Raw genomic sequence first — 22,219 nt, forward strand, 5'->3', positions numbered from 1 at the left:
ATAATGGAAATATGTTACAAGCTCCTGCAAGGGGCTTTGGAGATAGACTTAGAGCGTCTTTGATTATGAGAAAGAGGTAGTACAGAGGAGAAAAGAACATGGAAAGTATTTTTTTTTAATCATGTTTTGAGGAAAATGTATTCGAAAGTGGTGTATGCTTGATGAAGACGGGCAGTAGATGATGTTACCGAGTGAAAAAAAAAACAAAAAAAAACATCGACACGTTCGTATAAAGAACCGTTTATTTTGCCCTGGATCACCCCTAAACTATTGTATTGGATCTTGCCAGATGCCATCCATTCTCATATTCTACTTCGATCTGTTTTATTTGCGACATCCAACTTAACCCCCACTCCCATCTAGAGACCGACTTGGTTGTTTTTGGAATACCCGGAAAAAGTATGGACGAGACGACCTAACACTTATAGCAGAGATTTTGGAGGGTCTTATTAGCCTAAATTGTTTTTTCTTTCTTTTTTTGAATATCTGTAAATGTTTTTCTGTTCCCCACAATGAAATTTTTGATAAATAAAATCCTTTTTTTTTAAAACAAATTGGGGAACGTCTAAATAAGATCAAGCCACAGAGTGAATGTGGTATTTTGGTGAAACGTAAACAAATTAATGATGAACCGCCCCCTTAAGTAGACACCTTAAATATCCACACTAACGTACTGTACTTACAATAACCCTTATCCCTGAGTGGCTTCCGGGCCTTGATAAGTGGTGACCACCTTGTAAAAAAAAAAAAAAAAAGTATATATCGTAGGATAATCGCAACAGGTTTTTGACAAAATTGGATAACCATCGACCCCCCCCCCCAATAAAAACGATTCGGGTTTCATACCTAAGACATAGGATGGACTTTATGATTGTTGTTTTTGTTTAAAAATAACCTAGTTTTTAATGTTGATGTTTTCTTTTTAAATAAAACAAAGAACAAAGAAAGCTTTATTGCAAAAGGAGCACAATAACGGAGAGACATACGTAAGTAAAATATGACCAGTGCTATAAGCAAAACACATGTCTATCCCGTGCTTACTCTACATATAATAACATATACCATTCGAAGTCACGTCATCGACAATCAGTTCGACAGTAACATTGTTACTGTCATGCTGGAGTAGGTATTTACTTCCTTCCCACTGCAGGAAGATGTAACACAAGGTCGAAAAGTGGGAAAAGCCAAGCCTGCGCCCCTAAAAGAGGAGCCTTTTAAAAATTGCCATGGGTACCTTCGTCGGCATTTCCCAGTAGGAGCACCTCAGACAGTAAGCAATAAACTCGCTTCACCTGAAACACGATAGGCAATGACTTGGATGGGTGGACCTCTTAAGACCGCTCAGGACCATACCTCAGCCCGACAGATGCAAGATCAAAAATGGCCAAGTCACTGTCAGATTGTGTCGAGGTCGCACCCTCGACTGGTATGCATATAAGCTACTTATGCGGTGCTAGTCGTTGTGTGTCCTGTTTAGCTCTGAGCGGTCCACCTTCCCAGGCTTTTGTAGGTCAGAGTTCACTTATCCTAGTGCGCTGGCTTTTTCAAACCACATCTAGCCCTCTTGCCAGACGGTAAATAAATACAAAATATTTAAGTCTATGCATGAAAAAAAGGGGGTTGTAAGATTTCTATTACCATAGAAATCCAAATTCCTAACCGGAAACGCCAAGAATAAGAGTCGGCTACTCATTGACAGAATTTCAATTATTTTATTGGTTGTTTTTCGATTATTTTATTGATTGATCCAATTGTATCTTTTATTCATAAAAACTGACGAACTTGACACTTCTCTGACCTATTTTTCATGATGTGTAATAATGCCACATTTTGGATACTTGAGCAATTTCATGTGAATCTCACGCTTAATTGATTCAGGGCCGCCATATTGGATTTCGTTTGTCGTGATGAAACTGCATGGATGAATTAATAGTCGTTAATGATGTATACTATTTTAAATATTAATTCTATAAGCCATTACCTGCCGGCTTTTGTGTTGTTTTATAATTTCATCATGTGCAGTAATAGACAAATTTTTACTAATTAATTATTTGAATTAATTTTTTATTCAAAGTCTTGTTATATTTTTTTTTTTACTGATATTTTGTTTTTATTATTTGAATCGTTCAGACTGCTGTTCTCATCTTGAGTGTAACTTCTACAAGGTTTCAGCTGACATTTTTCAGGCATATCTTGTTGAAATTTGTACGGATATTGTGAGAATAACGCTGACGATAAGAACAATAGTCCAAAGAATCCAAATGATACAAATTGCCAATCTTTATCTAAACAATGTAGAAAACATAGCTCTTTATTGTTCTATGTATCGCTCGTAACAATATAAAGATACTAAAGATACGTAGAAAAAATAAACTACTGAAATTATTATCCACGAAATTCATCAATAAAGAACCTGCTTACTTTTCAAACCGATTGCGATAAAGCTTTGTATCCAGGCAGTGGCATGCATAATTATAGTGATACCCGGATCAACCTTTTGATTGTATGCCCGAAAAAATTAAGTATAAATCCTAGTTTTCGGAAATATACTGTACAAACGATGACAGTTTGAATATGTAAACACAGATGAAACATAAAGTAAGCATTATGATGGAATGTTCTCTGATGAACTGTTAACACTTGTGCCCCCTCTACTTCTGATAAACCCAACTAGCAGCAAAATTTCACCGCTTCATTGTTGAGGTCTGTAGATGCCGGAAAGCCTTTTACTGTAATAGTTTCTTCCCTTGAAATGCTATCCTTTGGAATTCCTGTTTCTTGCTTTCCTGAATGTATTAATCTGCAAAAGTTTAAATGTAATGTAAACAAACATCTCGTTGCTGAACTCTCCTGTCAAATGATTCCAACTAGTAGCCCTTCACATCCAAGTGGTAATACGCATTGTTTAGGGTCCAAAGTAAGAAAAGAAAGAAAGATGAGTTATGATTTGAGGAAATTCAAAAATAAACATTCATGTCTGCTTGTTATTGTCTGCTTCCGTCACAACACAGGAAGACGTGACACAAGGTTAGAAGGTGGAAAGAATCAAGTCAACGCCTTTAAAGGAAGAGCACTCTGACCTATTAAAATTGGATAGGCAACTCTGTTGGCATTCCAAGTAAGTAACAAATTTACTTTATTCGAAAGACAGGAGGCAAAGGCCTGGTAGGATGAATCTCCTAGAACTGCACAGGTCAATACTTAAGCAGACGAATGCTTCAGTCATCCGTATCTAAGTAGCGATATTTACTAGCTTCCCACCACAAGGTCTCCTAAAACTGCATAGGTCCAAAGCCAGTCGCACAGAGCCAATGTGACCTAGATCAGGGGTCACCAAAATTTTTGAGTGGAGGGATGCATATTGCTGACACCTTAGAACTATGCAGTCCAAAAAAAAAAAAAAAAAGAAATGACCTGGACGTGTTTTGTATTGTTTTGCTCATTAATTTTGCTTTTTAGTGAAACTGGTTCTCCCAAACCTCATTCTTTTAATCATTTTCTGAACATATAGTAAAACCACTACACTATTTTTAGACGTTTCCATTGAAAAAAAAAAAAAAAAAAAAAATACTGAATATTTTTATGTTTTCCATAAGAGCTCCACGGACCGGATTAAAAACTTTAGTGGGCTGGATGTAGTCCGCGGGTTGTAGCTTAAGGACCCCTGACCTAGACTCGAGTGGATTTGCTGATGCAAAACAATGTCCGATTGTTGCTTTTGATGGGTGCTTTATGTATAAAATCCATTTTCCGGGCACAAAATGACGTGATGCACTGATCTGTGTTATATTATATAAAGCTGTATTTTCATAATTGTTCATAGTTATAATTTGTGCAATGGCAATAAGACTTTCCAGCCAACCTGCGCATTGGTTCATAAATAGACCAGCTGAAATCCTACCTGCAACTGAGAGCATGTAAACCAGTCGAACCTGTTTCATCGTTGCGTGGCTGATGACTAAACCACTGCCAGAATTACATAAACAAGCTGTGAACGGGTAGAGGAGAACCCTGAAACCTAACGGCTGTCAGACCCATAGAAAGACAATGCCTCTCAGACTAAGAAATCTTAGCTTGGAAAGTACAAAACCCAGTACACAGATGAACGGAGATACTACTGGAAAATCCAACGGTAGCAGGAATGTCAGAAACCCGATATAATTATTTAGCTTCTTTATGTACTAGCACTTATTCGTCAAGCAAATGAGGTAGAGGAAAATAGTGACCATCGTCTCAAAGATGCTGCTGTTGTTGTTGTTGTTGTTGTTCATCATCATCATCATCATCATCATCATCATCATCATCATCATCATCATCATCATCATCGTCATCATCATCATCATCATCTCGTATGAATCCGAAGATTCTATTAGTGGTATTGGTTTCCCTGATATTTTTATAGTCAAAATTCGTTCTAGAAAGACATCGGGGGTTACGAGAGGAACCACGTGAAGGTTGCCAACATCCTAAGTAAAAATGATTTTTGTGGAACGAACTTGATTCGAACTTGGGACACTCAGCCTGTGTCGGTTACCACAAGACCCCCATTGCTGTTGTTGTTGAGCAACGATACAGGAAAAGTGATTTCGGATGGGTTATAGTTGTGATAGGAGGGAGAGTTCTGGAAGATCTGGCATCGCTTTCCATTTCTCCTAGATTGGTAGGGTGTGGGTGGGGTTGGAGGCGAGGACAAGGGGTTCTGCACAGTCGGACCAGTGGTGGAAATAGGCAAAAAAAAATGATGTCCTTTTTTTTCTTTTTTTTAACTTTCTTAATTTAATAAATAAAAAGTAAAAAAAATTCTGACAAAACAAACAAATAAAAAAAAATCAAGTTAATTGCATAATTTTCAGCGATTTTTATAAGATTTTGAAGTGGCAGGAATCGATCTGCAGTCAGTAACCTTGATCAGGGTCTATTTTTCATAAGCAAAATTGTACCAACCTAAGAAAAAAACCGTCAAAAATAGAAGAATCCTAAGACACCCTCCTTACTTGTTTTGCTAGGTTTGAATTGTTGTTGAACTGATCAACTCATAAAATTGATAATAAATGAACATTTGCCTTTTTTCTGTTGTTCTTGGCCTTCGGGCCAGGATTAAAGCGTAGTATCTGTTCCGGCAGATACTGCAAGCAAAGACCATATGTGGGGGAAACCCCACATATAAGACCTTGGTCAATGTAGGGGCAACCCTTCATACCAATTGTCACTATCCAGCTCCCCTACTCCCTGGGTAGTTGGTCCCCATTTCCCATTCACTCCTCACATTAAAAATCAGCCTTGTGCCTAATTTGCTCGGTGGGGGAGCAAATAAATACCAACCCCACATATAAGACCTTGGTCAATGTAGGGGCAACCCTTCATACCAATTGTCCAGCTCCCCTACCCCCCGGGGAGTTGGTCCCCATTTCCCATTCACTCCTCACATTAAAAATCAGCCTTGTGCCTAATTTGCTCGGTGGGGGAGCAAATAAATACCAACCCCACATATAAGACCTTGGTCAATGTAGGGGCAACCCTTCATACCAATTGTCCAGCTCCCCTACCCCCCGGGGAGTTGGTCCCCATTTCCCCTTCACTCTTCACATTAAAAATCGGCCTTGTGCCTAATTTGCTCGGTGAGGGAGCAAATAAATACCAACCCCACATATAAGACATTGGTCAATGTAGAGGCAACCCTTCATACCAATTGTCACTATCTAGCTCCCCTACTCCTCGGGGAGTTGGTCCCCATTTCCCCTTCACTCTTCACATTAAAAATCGGCCTTGTGCCTAATTTGCTCGGTGAGGGAGCAAATAAATACCAACCCCACATATAAAACCTTGGTCAATGTAGAGGCAACCCTTCATACCAATTGTCCAGCTCCCCTACTCCCCGGGGAGTTGGTCCCCATTTCCCCTTCACTCCTCACATTAAAAATCGGCCTTGTGCCTAATTTGCTCGGTGAGGGAGCAAATAAATACAAACCCACATATACCTTGGTCAATGTAGGGGCAACCCTTCATACCAATTGTCACTATCCAGCTCCCCTACTCCTCGGGGAGTTGGTCCCCATTTCCCCTTCACTCCTCACATTAAAAATCGGCCTTGTGCCTAATTTGCTCAGTGAGGGAGCAAATAAATACCAACCAACCCTCTATACTGGGACAATTATTATTTTTGGTCGCAACCAGGGTGCCCCCTTTTTAACCTACTTTTAGGGGAGCTGGTTTTCTCCCACATTAAAAAACAGCCTTGTGCCTAATTTGCTTTGGTGGGGAAGCAAATAAATATAATAAATGAACATTTCCAGAAAAATTGAGTATAATTTTCATTCTTTGTAAAAACATGCCAAAATTGTACTTTTTTTTACTCAAATCAGATGATTTTTTTTGCATAAATTGCAAAATATCTTTAAAAGGACTAAAGCTCACATATTAAAGTATATACTTTTTGAAATACTTGCTTTATAGGTTACAGATGCAATAAACAGATTTATATGAGGTTTAGCCGTTTTCAGAATAATTTACCCTGAAATATTTCATTGTTACAAGAAAAATGTGGAAATGTTACAAGATTTGCCCAATTCTTTTTGCAATTATATGTCTTTGAATAGAAAACATTTGTTGCAAATGGATGTTGAATGTATGCTATGTTGTTAGTTTGCTTGTTCATAAACTGTAGCAGACATACTCATTTCCCAGAAATTGAGAATTGTCTGTTGAGAATTTCCTTGTGTCCGTTTGGAATTTCCTTGGCTTTCTTTTGTTTAAACTTTCCTGTATATCATTTAAACTTTCTTCAATGTTTATTTGTTGCAGTAATTGTTTTATAACATCAATATTTATATTTCAGAAGTATATATATACACAAGAAGGAAGTAATCAGCAAAGTGTCCATTACACAAAAACAAATCTTCCAAGTAATCATTTGTTACAGGTCGCAGTTTTCCACAAACTAAATCTCCTGGTTATGATGCGTGTATCAGTAAATGTGGAAAAGAATTCAATGTAATCCAAGATTGTGCTGATTGGTTGGAATTCTTCAAACCATCACGGATGCAATTTAATCATTTTAAGAGTCAACACAAGAAGAAAGGCAATCCAGCTATGCTCGAACATGCTTCTACAGAAGTTGTCTTATGCTAATGTTGTTGTTGTTGGGTTGGTTGGTTGGTTGTTTTTGTTTTACGGCATATCAACCTTTTTCGGGTTATTTAATGCCGAATCCAAAGATTTTGAAGAAAATTTTTTTAATAGAATATATTTGTTGTTTTCACGTTGGTTTCTATTTAACCCATAGTTGGAACCCTAACAGGTACTACCACTCCGAGTCAGAGTGGACCTGGGAGCAATTGCAATTAAAGGGTGGCTCCACACTCTCCAAAGCTCACAAGCTGGGGACTTACCACAGGATATAGTTTAAGATCATATCCAGGACCTGTTGTTGTTGGGAGTGAAAATGTTTTAACAAAGAAAAGAAAGCGGTTTAATGCCCTGGGTCATCGAATGATGAAAGAAAGAGACAAATAAAGACCTTCTTAATGCTGTCATCCCCCACAACTGATAAGAATCGTGCAGAGTTAGAAGCTGAGGGTTTGTGTGCACAAATTGGCAATAAGGCATATGATGTAAAGATAAGAATTCATGACACCATGAAAGATTTACAGAAGCATGTGTCAGGACTAAGTGGTGCAGATTGTATTCTTTGTGTTAGCAAGTAGGAAGACTCGACAAATCATGATTTTATTTCTGAAGGATTCCCAATCAATGCTGCGGATACTCTGAAGTTGTCGGAATGTCTAGTTGATGATGCAAAGTGGGGTTCCTTCTAAAAGACAAGGTGTTCTGGCGAAACTAATTTCTGTATCAGACCAGAAAAGTATCACCGTAACCCCATGCCTACATCAATGTCACTACATGGTTCCTCAAAGTTATTTATCATTGCCACATAGATTACCAACAATGGATTGAGAAGTCAGGGCCATTAGGTGACCAAGTTCGTGCCTCCGGAGAAAGGGTTCTTGACAAAATTCACGAGGAAACTGATCTCGGTCTGGATAGATGTTATACGGCTGATGGAAAAGGCGAGACATCAATAAAGGAAGACATTTTTTTCTGAGGATGTTATTGATTGCATGCAAGAATTGACTCCTATGAAACGGATAATTTGTTGCTTTTGCATCGCCAGTTGCAAACAATCTTTTAGTTGTTTATCTTCATCAAGAAAAGTTAACCATGATAAGATGAAAATGCTTTGCCAAAGTACAATTAGAAGTATCTAAAATGGAACACGTACATCAAATCTGTTGCCAGGGACGCTGGGAAAATGGTGGGATTCTTCTACTGCTCCAGAAGATATCTCACTACTGATGCAATTCTCTATCTTTATAAAAGCCAAGTACGCCCAAGGATGAAGTACTGCTGCCACATCTGGGCAGGAGCTGCTAAAAACAGCCTATCCTGCCTTGACAGAGTACAAAATAGACTTCGTGGCTTAGTGGGGGATGCCCTTTTCTCTTCCCTGCAACCTCTCTCTCACAGAAGAGACGTTGCAAGCCTGTCTTTGTTTTATCGCTATTTCCATGGCAGGTGCTTGTCTGAGCTCCAATCCCTCGTCCCCCCTCGCCAATTTTTCACGAAAAACACCCGTCTGGCTGAAACTACTGTCAATAATTTTCCCCACTCTTTATCTGTGCCTAAATCCAAACGTAGATGCCATGAGCAAAGCTTCTTTCTTAGAACTGCACGCCAGTGGAACTCTCTGTCGCTTGCCTGTTTCCCACCTGACTACAACTTGGATGTCTTCAAGTCCAACATAACCAAACTCCTGACAAACCGCCCCTTAAGACACTCTATCAAAGTCCCCAATACTAGTGATTACTACAATACTATCTCATTGATTACTGTACACGCAATAACCCTTATCCCTGAGTGGCCTTCGGGCCTTGATAAGTGGTGACCCCTATGTAAAAAAAAAAAAAAATGTGTGATCACTTTAAATGGGTGAAGTTGAATCATACTCTTCATGGAATAATTTAACATTCAGTCGAGTTGATGGTTATGAATAATGGCAATGGATTAGGAGACTTGTCAGAGAAATGTTTGGAGTCCAACAATGAAGACATCTGTAATTATTTGCCATTCCTTTCAAGAAAAACATCACCAACTGAATAGTTAACTGATGTTACATGTAGACGGTTCTGATCCCGGTGGTGTGAAACAGTCCAATCAATTGCATCCTAATAAGTGTTGCACTGAATGTGGTGCAAAGGCTTTTCAACCTACCAAAGAAATTTTATCTTTCACTTGTTGGAGATATTTTACTTGATTGATATGTTGTAATATAATAATACTATTTCATATTCACATTTTTAGACTTACAACAAGTCCTGGATCATTTTTTCACTAAGATATGCCCAAATATCTAATTTGCACTTTTTGGGAGTAAAATCCCAAATTTAGGGTCCTGACCTTAAACTATATCCAGTGATGAGGCTCCAGCTTATGGGCTTTGGGGAGTGTGGAGCCACCCTTTAATTGCCATTGCTCCCAGGTCCACTCTGACCCAGAGTGGTAGTAACTGTTAGGGTCCCATAACTAACTATGGGTTAAATAGAAACCGACTTGAAAAAAAAACAAAAAAAAACAAATATATTCCATTAAGAAACTTTTCTTCAAAATCACTGGATTTGGTATTAAATAATCTGAAAAATGTTGATATGCCGTAAAACAAAACCAACCAATCAACCCAAATTTAGGTTTTTGGACCTTAAACTCCCAAAATTTGACATTTTTTAAATATTTAAAATTTTCTGTATTCGACTCATCATTTTGCTTAAAAAGAAAAAAAGCCCTTAACCACTACCTGAGGAATACTCATTGTCTCTATTTCCACAAATCAGCGAACTGGCCCACAGTGTTCTGCTGCTGGTGGTGGTGGTGGGAGGGGGTTGAGGGTGGATGTGTGGGCAGTTGTAGATAACGTACTCTGCAGAGTCCGCACTTCCTGTTCCATTTAGAAAGAGAATAGGAAATCATTGGCAGTGGGTTAAACAAGATTTTTGGTGTGAGATTCTACAGGACGAACCATAGATTGGAGCTCAGTCGAGCAACTACCATGAGAATAACGACTTCTGTGAGAAAGCGGTTGAAGAGAAGAGAAAATGACATCTCTCACTAGATTTCGATATCCGTTTTGTACTTATTCAAGGCAGGAAAGGTGCTCTGAACGCCACCATCTCAAATGTGGTTGCAGTAATCCAGCTTAGACCGTATTTGACTTTCATACAAGAAGAGGATTGCATCAGTCATGATATACCTTCTGGAGCAATAGAATGATCCAACCATTTTACTAATAATGATCTTTTCTTTGAAACAGTAGTGCGGTTTTTATATATTTTTTATATATTATGTTTTATATATAGCATAGTCACATTGACACATCGATTCTTGTTGGATCACAGAAGTTAAGCAACGAGGAGCCTGACCAATACCAGATGGGTAGGCTCCTTTAGTCTTTGACAGACTATGGATACCCACTGTAGGGGGTGCCTGCGTGTGAAATTTTTGTGGCAGGAAGTGTGCAATCTCCAACCACACCTCTCCTGCGTCGACATTGTTTAATATCAGTGGCAAGTGAAGTGCATGTACAGGATGAATGGAAACAAATGCCGAGATAAGCAGAGAGCACATACAGCGCCTAGAATTCCCAAATGGTCACCCGCCTGGTACTAACCAGGCTAAACGTTGCTTAACTTCGGCGATTTGAGGAGAACTGGTGTGTCAACGTGATTATGCTGTATATGGGGCAGATGGTAACCATTTGGTAATAGCAGACGCTATATGTGCTCTCTGCTTATCTTGACGTTGTTTCCAGTCGTCCTGGATTTTCTATTTGCCACTGGAATAAAAACAGTGCCGACTCAGGAGAGTTGTGGTTGGAGATTGCGCCACTCTTGCCTCAAAAATGTCACACGCAAGTCACGGCATCAGCAGTGATGTTCGTGGTCTTCAGTGGCAGCTATGGACTGAAGAGTTTCTAGTGTTGTTTTATATTCATCTAAAATGGAGGACATTTAAGCCGTAGGGTCACGGATCGTCTATGAATACAAGATAAACCGTCTACAGCTGGAGTGTTTCGTATACTATTAAAGATCTTTAAATTTTGTTTGCTTGTTATCTTTCACGTTTGTCTGCCATCTTGTTAGTCCCTGCGCAGGGCAGATGACCTAATCGCTTTTGATGTTATCCATTAAAACGGATATGATTTCTGGCTCGGCAACAAGGTGATAAACCCTACATAAATATTTAGCTTTTTCATATACATCACTGCTTAAAAAAAAAAAACAAAAAAACTTTTATTTACATACAAACAAAGGGGCGGCAACCTGGATAAGGAGTTGCGCAGCAAGATGATTGTTCACATTACATTTATATTTCTATATGTTGATACTGTCGGGGAAACACGAAGCAGGAAAGGAATTCCAAAGAGAAATGGTCTTAGAAAACAAGCTCATAGAGTAGAAAATCTTCAGCATCTTCGGAGCTTTACACTGGAGGGTGGGATTTAGTAGCTAGTCGGGTGGGTCAAGAGGATTTTCACTTATGGGGTACACTGGAGTATGTTCATCGGAGCACATTCAGTAGAAGTATTTATAAAACAGGGATGCAACTCTTTGGCGATACGACAGGGGTTGGTACTTGGCAGACAGTGTGGTATATATTAGGTTATACATCTTTTTTTTCACCCTGTTCGAATAGAGAGAGGCAAGTGGTTGGTACTCCAGCCAAGATGTTGCAACAGTACACCATGTATAGTGGTATTGTAAAGATATAATATATTGGCAAATGTGAGAATTTTTCTAGCCAAGTAGAGCCTACAGCCATTGCAACAGCTTCATGTACCGGCAAATTGTTTCGGCAATAAATTATCTAAAGCAGCAAAGGAGAGATTATTTGGCTTGTTCTCGGTAATTGCTACGCAAGGGTTGCGCAATAACTAACCACACCTTTCTTGAGTCGGCATTGTTTGATTTCAGTATCAAGGCGTAGTATAAGACCACCGGAAACAATGCCAAGATAAGCGGAGAGCACATACAGCACCTGGTATTGCCAAATGGTCGCCTATTTTCGTACTGGCCAGACTCAATGTCTAAGTGATTTAAGGGAAATCGATGTGTCAACGTAGTTATACCATGTATTGTTCTCGGTATGAACACCCCTCAAAAAACAAAAAAAAACAAAAAAAAAACAGAAGAAACAAAGCAAAACAAAAAACAAAAAATCCCCAAAATACAAACAAACAAAAAAACAAACAAACAAACAAACAAAAAAAAACAAGAGCAAAAAAAATTGTTATGATTTTAAAGTACCCAAAGAGGCTCAACCTCATATCCGATATTAATAAATATTTATATTAGTATGCGGACCATTATCTTAAAAGAAAGCACCCAAAATAATACCTCCGAAAACCTCAGATACACATCAAACCGATAATTATACTTACTAATATGTAAAAATATATGATTATAATAATTAAAAAGGGAAAAAGAAAGCATTTGGAGGAGTCAGGTCTTATTTACTTTTTGTTGTTGTCGACGTTTTGCCCATTCTGAACGGATTATGCACGACATACATACATACATACATACATACATAATACATACATTAGGTTGGTGCAAAAATAATGTCATTTTTTATCAGATATATCTACGTCAAAAAACGAAATTATTTTTGCACAAACCTAATATATATATATATATATATATATATATATATATATATATATATATATATATATATATATATATATATATATATATAGTCATTCACGTACATTACTGTTTCGTTGCATCACAATTCATCTGTATGGCTAGACTAGCACCTTTCCTTAGCCGATTGAACCTACAACCATCAGCGTTGATAGTTGGCAGTTCTAACTACTGGACCATGGATCGGTGCTTGTAAACGTCTCATCAAATGTCTTTTAGATAAACATTCGCCTATCGCTTGTATATATATACATGGTAGTCACTACTTATCAAGGCCCGGAGGCTATTCGGGGATAAGGGTTATATATATATATATATATATATATATATATATATATATATATATATATATATATATATATAAAATAAAATAAAAGTGAACGTACGTGTGTCCTGTTCGCTTCAGTAATAACGTATGCAAATCTATTTTTTATGAGCAAGGAAACGAAGACTTAATTTTAATAATAGCTGATAATAATGCAGAAAGAAAAGAATAATTACGTATGCAAATTTAAGTAAATACGTGGAGGTTCGATCTCAACAACTAATAATAGAAATAAATAAAGAAAAAAAAAGTGCGGATTAATTCATTTTTAGAAGTAAAACTCATTTCGTATATTTTTTAACAAAATTATTTTTTTGTGGTGAAACTTAATTTGCATACTTATTATTTGAGTAGAATTTAATTTGCATATTTATTGTTATTTCAGTTTTTAGAGTAAGATTTACATTGCGTGTGACGTCATTAGGGACTTTATTGTTACTGTTTAAAATAAATTGCTCACTACTCCTCCGGACAACGCCGGATGCCCTGCGTATATAGAAATATATTGGCTCTTATAGGAAGTAAAATATAATTAAACAAATACTTGGAGAAGACATTCAAAGTGTTCATCGTTCACGTGTGCGCGATGGACAGTCGTATTTAAATATGCCTATATCACTCCGCAAATATGCCTATATCACTCCGCAAATATGCCTATATCACTCCGCAAATATGCCTATATCACTCCGCATGGACTCTTAACAATGTTGCGCATCTCTTTAAAAGAAATATTTGGTGCTTCTATACTATAATAACGAAAAAATATTGAATTTCAAGTAAAACAAATGATATCTACGTAATTCTCATGTCGCAAAAAATTAAAAAACAAACAAAAAAAAAACAAAAAACGATAACTTAGAAAAAAAATAATGAAATTAGACATTTGTAAAATCTAGCGATTTGGTTTTAAAGTCTACTGATTTGAATTGGCGAGTTAATAAAGGAGGTAATCAAGTTTTCAATTTCTCAAAAATTCTAACCAGTTATTTTTTTTTTTTTTATTAAAAAAGAAAAATAAATACAGTTAAAAAAAGATATTTTTTGAAAACTTCACAAATTATACATATATGTTATGCTTATTTTTTGTTTTCTGAATAAATTCTGTCTGCTTTCAACTGAGTTACTTCTCCTTTTGGTTACATCACGTGACCCAGTATGTCCGACCCAGCATGTAACCGTACCAGAACTGTTTTTACCCTTATCGAAACTATTTTTAATGAATAACTATCTACCTTATCGTTTTCCGTAAGTTTTGAATGTGTTACTATTTGTGGTATGACAATTCCATAGATACCAGATGTTTTACTTGAAATTACATATTTTTTCGTTATTATAATATAGAAGCACCAAATAGTTTTACAGAAACTTTGTTATATGTTTGAAAATATTATTGCGCAAGTTTGATTTAAAAATTCAGATAGGCAAAAAAATGTTACATGCTTTTTAATTAAATGATTAAAATTATTTTATCTGAGAGTACCGAACAAGAAGAAGATTTAATGTTTTTCTTTTAAAATATATTTATTAGGTAATACCATTTCAACGACGATTAAATCTTGCGAGACTGTCGTAAATTATTTCGAGTCAAAAGTAATCCGAGTGGCAATTTCTTTCTGAAAAGGAGGTTTATCTCGAAATATTTAAGAATATAACACTAGTTATTCGATCCTGCTTCAATACTTTATATTGATAAATAAATATTTAATTTAAAAGTATTAAATTCTTCAACATTGTCATTTATTTTGTTTACCTTGTCTTGTATCCAATGGTGTTATTTTTTAACACATTTCATTTTCACTGTCTTAAAAGATTCAACTACTTATTTTTTATTTCATTTTTACATAATCTTTATCTGCGATTAATAAGAGGCCATTATTTTTTTTATGTCGATTGTTTTATATGTCGTCCTGATAAAGCCCAGAATTAGCGAAACGTCGCCGACTACAGTAAGAAATACGACCTTACACCTGAAAAATAAAAAATAAAACAAAACATTAAGTTTTTATTTTTTTCCCTTCTTACTTATTTTATCTTATATTTGTACATATTTTCATTATAATTATATTTGAATACAGGATATTCGGAAAATCTACAGCATAACTTCGTGATGAAACGTAGAGGACTGGAAATGCTTGGGTTGAAGTTCTTATTGACAGTGCCTCCCCACGGGACAGAGTTAGACACCAGGGTCGTTTTTTAACGTAGAGAAATGGAACAAAAATAAAAATTGCCCCAGTCGTGAAGAATTTCTCCTCCACTGAGAGAGAACAAGAAATTGAAGTGCAGCATCTGAAGAGCAGATACTACACGTTGATCTTGGCTTGGAGTTATAGGTCATTGAAGCGAATATTCTTCATTGTAAACATCTAACATGTAGATTGTACATGGCAGTGCACTGTTATTTGTAGATATGGGATAGATAAACGTTATCTTTGTGACAAGGTCACACGTAAATAAGCCTGGATCTGGTGTTGCTAAATATATCAACACAACAATAAAATAGAATTACATGAAACGAATACAAAAGCATGGAGCTAAAAACAAAGTATTCGTCTCATGGTCGGCAGGGACTCTATATAGTCAACATGGAGGACCCTTTCGGCTTCCTGCGAATGCTGGTTTCCTTATACTATGTAAGAGGATGCTACAATATACAATATATATGGTCAATACTAACCAAAAACCACACGGAGGAACAAAATAGACCACAAAGGGAATTAGACTAGTAATGGAGGTCTATTAGAAAAGCAATCCTCACACAAAGAGGCTTTGGGTCTATATACACATATAGAACATAATCCCGAAGTTATGCCATTGATTTTCCAAATACCCTATATATTGTGTTTAAAGAAACCCAGTTATCAAGTCTGTAGCGTGAGGCGACATAACTTGCAGAATCTCCACCTAAAGATTCTGCAATAACACCACTTAAAAAAAGGCGACTTACAATTATTTAAAACTAGCTGAACATTACTACCGTAGCCCGGGATTGATTAAAGTAGCTTTAGTTTAAATTTATTAATTAAAAAAATAAAATATTGTGCAATTCCCAAACTAATGTAAAAAAAAGAGATTTCAAATAATAAGAGAGATAACTCACATTTTTACTTTTTAGATAAATTAGGAATTATCTCTCTTAGATTATGAGCACTTTAGGTCATTATTTAAAATTGCTCCCCGTTGTAATAATCTTCCTTGCCGGAATAATTACTAGAGGCGTTCAAAAAGTAATGTCTCCTATTTTTTATTCTGCCTGAATGGATCAAAGCAGATGGAAAATTGCATTGTTAAGACGACTGAATTTATGCATTCATGATCTAAAAGTTTCATCTGTTGCAGATATTGACGGTGTGAGCTTCCAAGAAAGCAGCCACTGTCATAAACTTGCGTCAGAAGCAGAGATGCGTCATTGAATTCTTCCATGCAGAAAAAAATTCAACCGATCAACATTCAACGACGCCTTTTGAACATTTACGAATTTGATACAGTTAGAAGATGGGTTCGTCGATTTCACGGTAGCAACAGAGATGTGAATGACGAAGCACTGTCCGGACGCCCATTCACACCCACCACCCCATCGCTGGCAAAAGTGCATTGAGAATGGTGATGACTCTGTAGAAATATAAACTTTGGAGCACAAAAGGTTGCTAGTTTAATGGTATCAATTCCGTCTTCGTAGCTCTTCAATGTTTTAAGGTTTTAGTTAAAAAATAAGATGCATTACTTTTGGAATGACCCTCGTATTTTGAGAATGAAACTGAGATGAATTATATGATTTTTTATTTTATTTTAAAGAACATAAGGAAGAACTCGCTAGTCTGAATGAAATATCGATATGCCAGGTGCGTTGCCATTTAAGTACAACACGAAAAATCCTGTTATGTAATTAGGAACATCAGAAATTATTTGTTATTTATCTGTCTGTCGATCTACGTATCTATCTATCTTTTTATCTATTTATCTATCGATCTATCTATCTGACTGGCGTGGTGAACGGGGAGGCGTGAGCTGTGTTTTGATATATTGTTAAAACATATCAAAGTCACATCAAACTCGGTGACCGATCAATTGCACCGGAAGAATGCCTGTAAGTGATCACGTGTTCTAGTTAGCTGAAAAAATAGTCGGAGTTGGATTGAGGACGTTAACAGAAGAAGATGGTCTGAAAAAGAGTGGGGGAAATTAGTGATAGTGTTTTCAGCTAGACGGGTGTTTCTTGCGAAAGTCTGGCGACGGAGGACCATAGATTGTAGCTCAGCCGAGCACTTTCCGTGAAAATAACGATAAAACAGAGACAAACTCGCAACATCTCTTCTATGAGAAAGAGGTTGCAGGGAAGAGAAAAGGACATCCCCTACGAGGCTACGGAGTCTATTTAGAACTCTATCAAGGCAGTATAAGTCCTTTCTAGCAGCTCCTGCCCGGATGTGGCAACAGTACTCCATCCTTGGACGTACCTGGCTCTTATATAGATAGAAAATTGCATCAGCAGTGAGATATCTACTGGATCGATAGAAGGATCCCATCATTTTTCCAGCAGCCTTGGCAACGGATTTAATGTATGTGTTCCATTTAAGATCAGGAGTAAAGGTCAAGCCCCAAGACGAGAGCCATCCATTTCAATTGATGCCAGATGGGGATCAGAGCGTTGATGATGTAAAGATAGAAGCTTGGTTTTAGATGCCACGTCTTTCCCCATGGTACCACGTGCTCAAGATCAGAGGAGAGAGAATGGGAGAGAATTTGGTCATTTACGGCCTTTTGATCTGTTTCCATAGATAGTAGTGTCATCAGCATAAATGTCTACGAATGATGTAAGAATGTGTTTTGGAAGATCATTAATGTAGGTCAGGAAGAGAGTTGGGCCCAGACTGGATCCCTGAGGGACTCCAGCATTAATACTGAGAGTTTCTGATTTCTGCCCATCAACCACTACTCTTATGAACCCATCAGAGAGAAGTGATTTAATAATTGAGAAAACATTTCCAGCTATACCGTAGCTGGAGATCTTGTGAAGTAAACCTTTATGCCATACTCTATCAAAAGCCTTTGATATGTCAAGAGCAATTGCCCTAGAAAGGTAGCCTCTGTCGAGATTCGCTAGTCGTATGAGATATAACTGTAAGCACATATGCTGTAGATCTAGCAGAACGGAAACCATATTGCGTGTCACTAAGAAGGTTATTTTTGCTAAAATGGTTGATTACTTCTCTATTTAATACAGATTCCAGCAACTTACTCATGACGCACAAGAGACTTATTGGCCTATACTGAGAGGGAGATGAGCGATCACCTGAATTCTTAAATACGGGGAATACTGATGGGATTTTCCAGGGTGACGGGAAACAATTCTCCTTAAGACAATATTTAAACAATTTTGTAAGTTCTGGTTGAAGTCTTTTGAGTACTATAATTGGAATACCGTCAGGGCCGGTTGCTTTACTGGAATCAAGGTTTTTGATTAGCTTAGCAACATCACATACAGATATTTGCATATCACATAGCATGTTTTCTGATACAGGAGGAAATATTGGAGATTGGCGGCCTTGGTTGCAAAGGGTAGAATTAGCTGCAAAGTTCTTGGCAAAGAGTTTGGCTTTGTCTGATGCTGACGAGATGACCTCAGGTCCATCTGTTCAGGGTTCTGTTTGCTATTTGCCAAAACTGGTGGGAACCAAGCCGCTGCTCAGCTACTTTGGACTTGACGGACTAAGCATACAACTCTCTTGCATTTTTTATTACTTTCTTACAATGGTTGCTGGCAGTCCTGAAAGCGGCTTTAGTTTCCATACATCTATTACGTTGGAAGCAATGGAAAAAGTGATTTCTGTGCGCAATGGCAGCAGCACATTCTGGAGAGAACCACGGCTGGCTGTTAGGTTTTTGCTTGAACTTTTTCGCGGGTATGAAACGGTCTATACCTACAATTAACCATTCCGTCAGGTGTGATACTATAGACGACACATCCTTTTTAAACATGGAACGCAGATGTAGACCTGATATAAATGTATGGAAGCTATCCCAGCCAACCATAGAGTATCGATATACTGTACGATGGAGAGGTACATCTGAGGACTTATTACATTTCATTTTTATCTTAACTGATACAACAGAGTGGTCAGAAGATCCAAGTGGAGACAGAACGGAAGCTGAACATGGTTCAGGGCAAGTTGTAAGAAAAAGGTCTAGGAGACTTGTATACTGGCCGTCAGTATCGCGCACACGGGTGGGTTCGTGAACAATCTGAGTGAGATCATAAGCAATGGAGAAATCATGACAGAACCTCCCCTCATCATCAGTCTTGTTTGAGTGAGTTAACCATTCCACATTGTGAACATTGAAGTCTCCACAGACATGAATATTAGCTGAAGGATAAGCAGATAGGCCGTGGTCAATTTTCTCAAATATGCTTTTAAAGATAGTAACTCCGCTGTTGTGGGGGCGATAGAGAGCAAATATAAATGCAGTAGTTTGAGCAAGTAAAACCCGGAAGCACATATAGGGTAAATTAGGATCTTCTCTGGAGATATCCAGGGTAAGTTAGGATCTTCTCTGGAGATATCCCTACCACATGGAAAGCCATCTTTTATATATGCACATATTCCATGCCCATGGCGATCTTGGGGGTCAGAATTGGAATTTAGATTAGAGTATCCTTTAATTACGAACTCATCTAGGGAAATGATCTGTCAAATGCCAGTTTCACATAAAAATAATATGTCTGGTTCAGTCTCCTGTAATTGGGTTTCAACCTCTGGAAGATTAGAACGTAGACCCCTGATGTTCGAGAAGGAGATATAGTAGTGGGGGTTTACGTTAGAAGTTGGAGATCCGGGTTTAATCGTGTATTTTTTATTGAAAAAAAAATGGAACCCTGTCAGTTATTCAAAGCCAATAAATGAAATCCCTAAAAATATAACGCTTTAATGTGTAATATCATGTTATAAAAATATGCAGTATGGCTAAAATCTATGTTAATTTCGAAATATTTGAAACCGGTGATTCTGGTAGCAGTAAGAGACTTGACACTGAGAATGAGTTATATTCCTCGACTCTATCATAGTTGTAATCGAAACAGAAACTGTTTAAAAACTAATGATCTAAAAGCAAAACAAAAAAAAAAATTGGAAATTTTCTTTTCTTTTCAGAACATGAAGCAATAAATGCTCCTACTTATTTGTCTCTCCACAAGAGCAGACTTAGACACATCCGGATCTTTTAATGTGAAGAAATATAACTCCCCCAAAAGAGCATTCTGGATTTCACCAAAAATAAAACTTGCTTCAGTCTAGAAGGGCTTCTTTACTGACCGATCATAAAAAGGAGAAAATACCATAACAGACACTACACTTTGCGCCTAGCAGTCTGGCTAGATGCAAAGTGTAGTACCTACTCCAAATGGCGAAAGAAAAATGTTATGCAGTTTTAACAAACCAATGAACCGACCAACAGACAAAACTTCCAAATAGAGCCGCATGGACGCTATTATTAATTACTACTACTACTACTACTACTACTACTACTACTACTACTACTACTACTACTACCGCAAAGCGGCTGTTGCGGTAACGCAAAATCATTAGCAATGGTTATCGAAGGAAGAAGTGGAGGATACTTGAAATATTGAAAGGCTTGTTGATATAATCGCGTTAACACACCGGTTCTCGTCAGATCACCGAAGTTAAGCAACGTTGAGCCTGGTTAGTATCAAATGGGTGACCATTTGGGAATTCTAGGCGCTGTATGTGCTCTCCGCTTATCTCGGCATTTGTTTCCAGTCGTCCTGTACTTCACTTGCCACTGGTATTTAACAATGTCGTCTCAGGAGATTACGCACCTCCTGCTACAAAAATTGCACGCGCAGGCAACCCTTCGTGGGTATCCTTAATCTGCCCAAGACTGAACGAGCCTGTTGTCATTCATAACCCAGAGAACACCACCAGTGTGCCTCTTTTTGGGGGGAGCTTTTTATTTTCTACATTAAAAGTCGCACTTGTGTCTAACTCTGACCTCATGGGGAGGCAAATAAGCAGAGTTATCTATTGGCTTGTGTTCCGGAAAAAGAAAAAAATCTTGATTTATAATCGTATTTTAAGACTTAGATATTTGGTCCGTTAAACTCTTTCTGCTTTGATGACTTAACTATGATAGATATAGATATAGATATAAGTATAGATATAAGTATAGATATAGTCGGAGGCGATGGTCTCCTCTCAGTGTCAAAGGTATGTGCTGATTTGGAATTACATGGCATTGTACAGGGTGGCCTACTTAAAAATTGTTTAAATTTGTGTAGCATTGTTTAAATTACCTGTAGTGTTAAAAAAGATGCTGAAATTGTTCCCCGTTGAGATTTATGCATTTCTGGACACGTTTAACAACGTTTGCAGATATTGCCTGTAGATCTTTCCTGGTGATTCTCTTGATAGCGTGGGCAATGTTGCCCTTTAGTTGGTCTAGATTGTGAGGATTATTTGCATAAACTTTTTGTTTTAAAGTACCCCAAAGATAAAAATCACATGACGACAAGTCCGAGGAACGTGGTGGCCATAATCCTTTTCTGATATTTCTCTTTTCTCATGAACTCGTGTTAGTGATCTGTGAGACGTGTGGTATGTAGCGCCATCTTGTTGGGAAAAGAACTGCATTGTATCTTGTGGTGTCAGTTGGTTGTTAAGAGAAAGATTAGCTAGATCTGGCTACTTTTAAGTGGGACACCCTGTATAATATTTGTTTTCAATTTACTAATCCCATTTAGGAGAGTAGAAAGTAGAGCTTGAATTTACATTTGACAGCTTTATACCTTTTCCTTTCCTAATTTCATCCTTTAGTTCTCACATTCTATAAGCGATACTTCTGACAAAGAGGGGAGAATTGTTGTTTTCTGAACAGATATCTGTCCATCTAACCTTTATTGTTAGATAGTTTATGACCTTGAAGTAGTATTTAAAAACTAGTTTAAGCTCCTTACACCAAGAGCTTCATGCCTTGTCTGGAGCTATTTCCATAAAAAAATCATACTAGTTTACTATTGTTTGACCCATGGAATAATTGTAAAAAAAAAAATGTCTTCTATAGCGAAGCACCGTAAACATCAAAACACAGTTAAAAATTATGTAAAGGCAATATTTCTGACCTTATG

The 22,219-nt window shown here is 37.4% G+C and overlaps 1 protein-coding gene across 2 annotated transcripts in view; it reads right to left on the reverse strand.

The window, feature by feature from the left end:
* LOC145298312 (chondroitin sulfate synthase 1-like) overlaps positions 1 to 22,219 on the reverse strand; it is a 146,248-nt gene that overhangs the window by 90,617 nt on the left and 33,412 nt on the right. The window lies entirely within an intron of this gene.

This window comes from Euprymna scolopes, chromosome 2 (genome assembly GCF_053919585.1).
Source record: "Euprymna scolopes isolate OS-2025 chromosome 2, ASM5391958v1, whole genome shotgun sequence".
NCBI lineage: Eukaryota > Metazoa > Mollusca > Cephalopoda > Sepiida > Sepiolidae > Euprymna > Euprymna scolopes.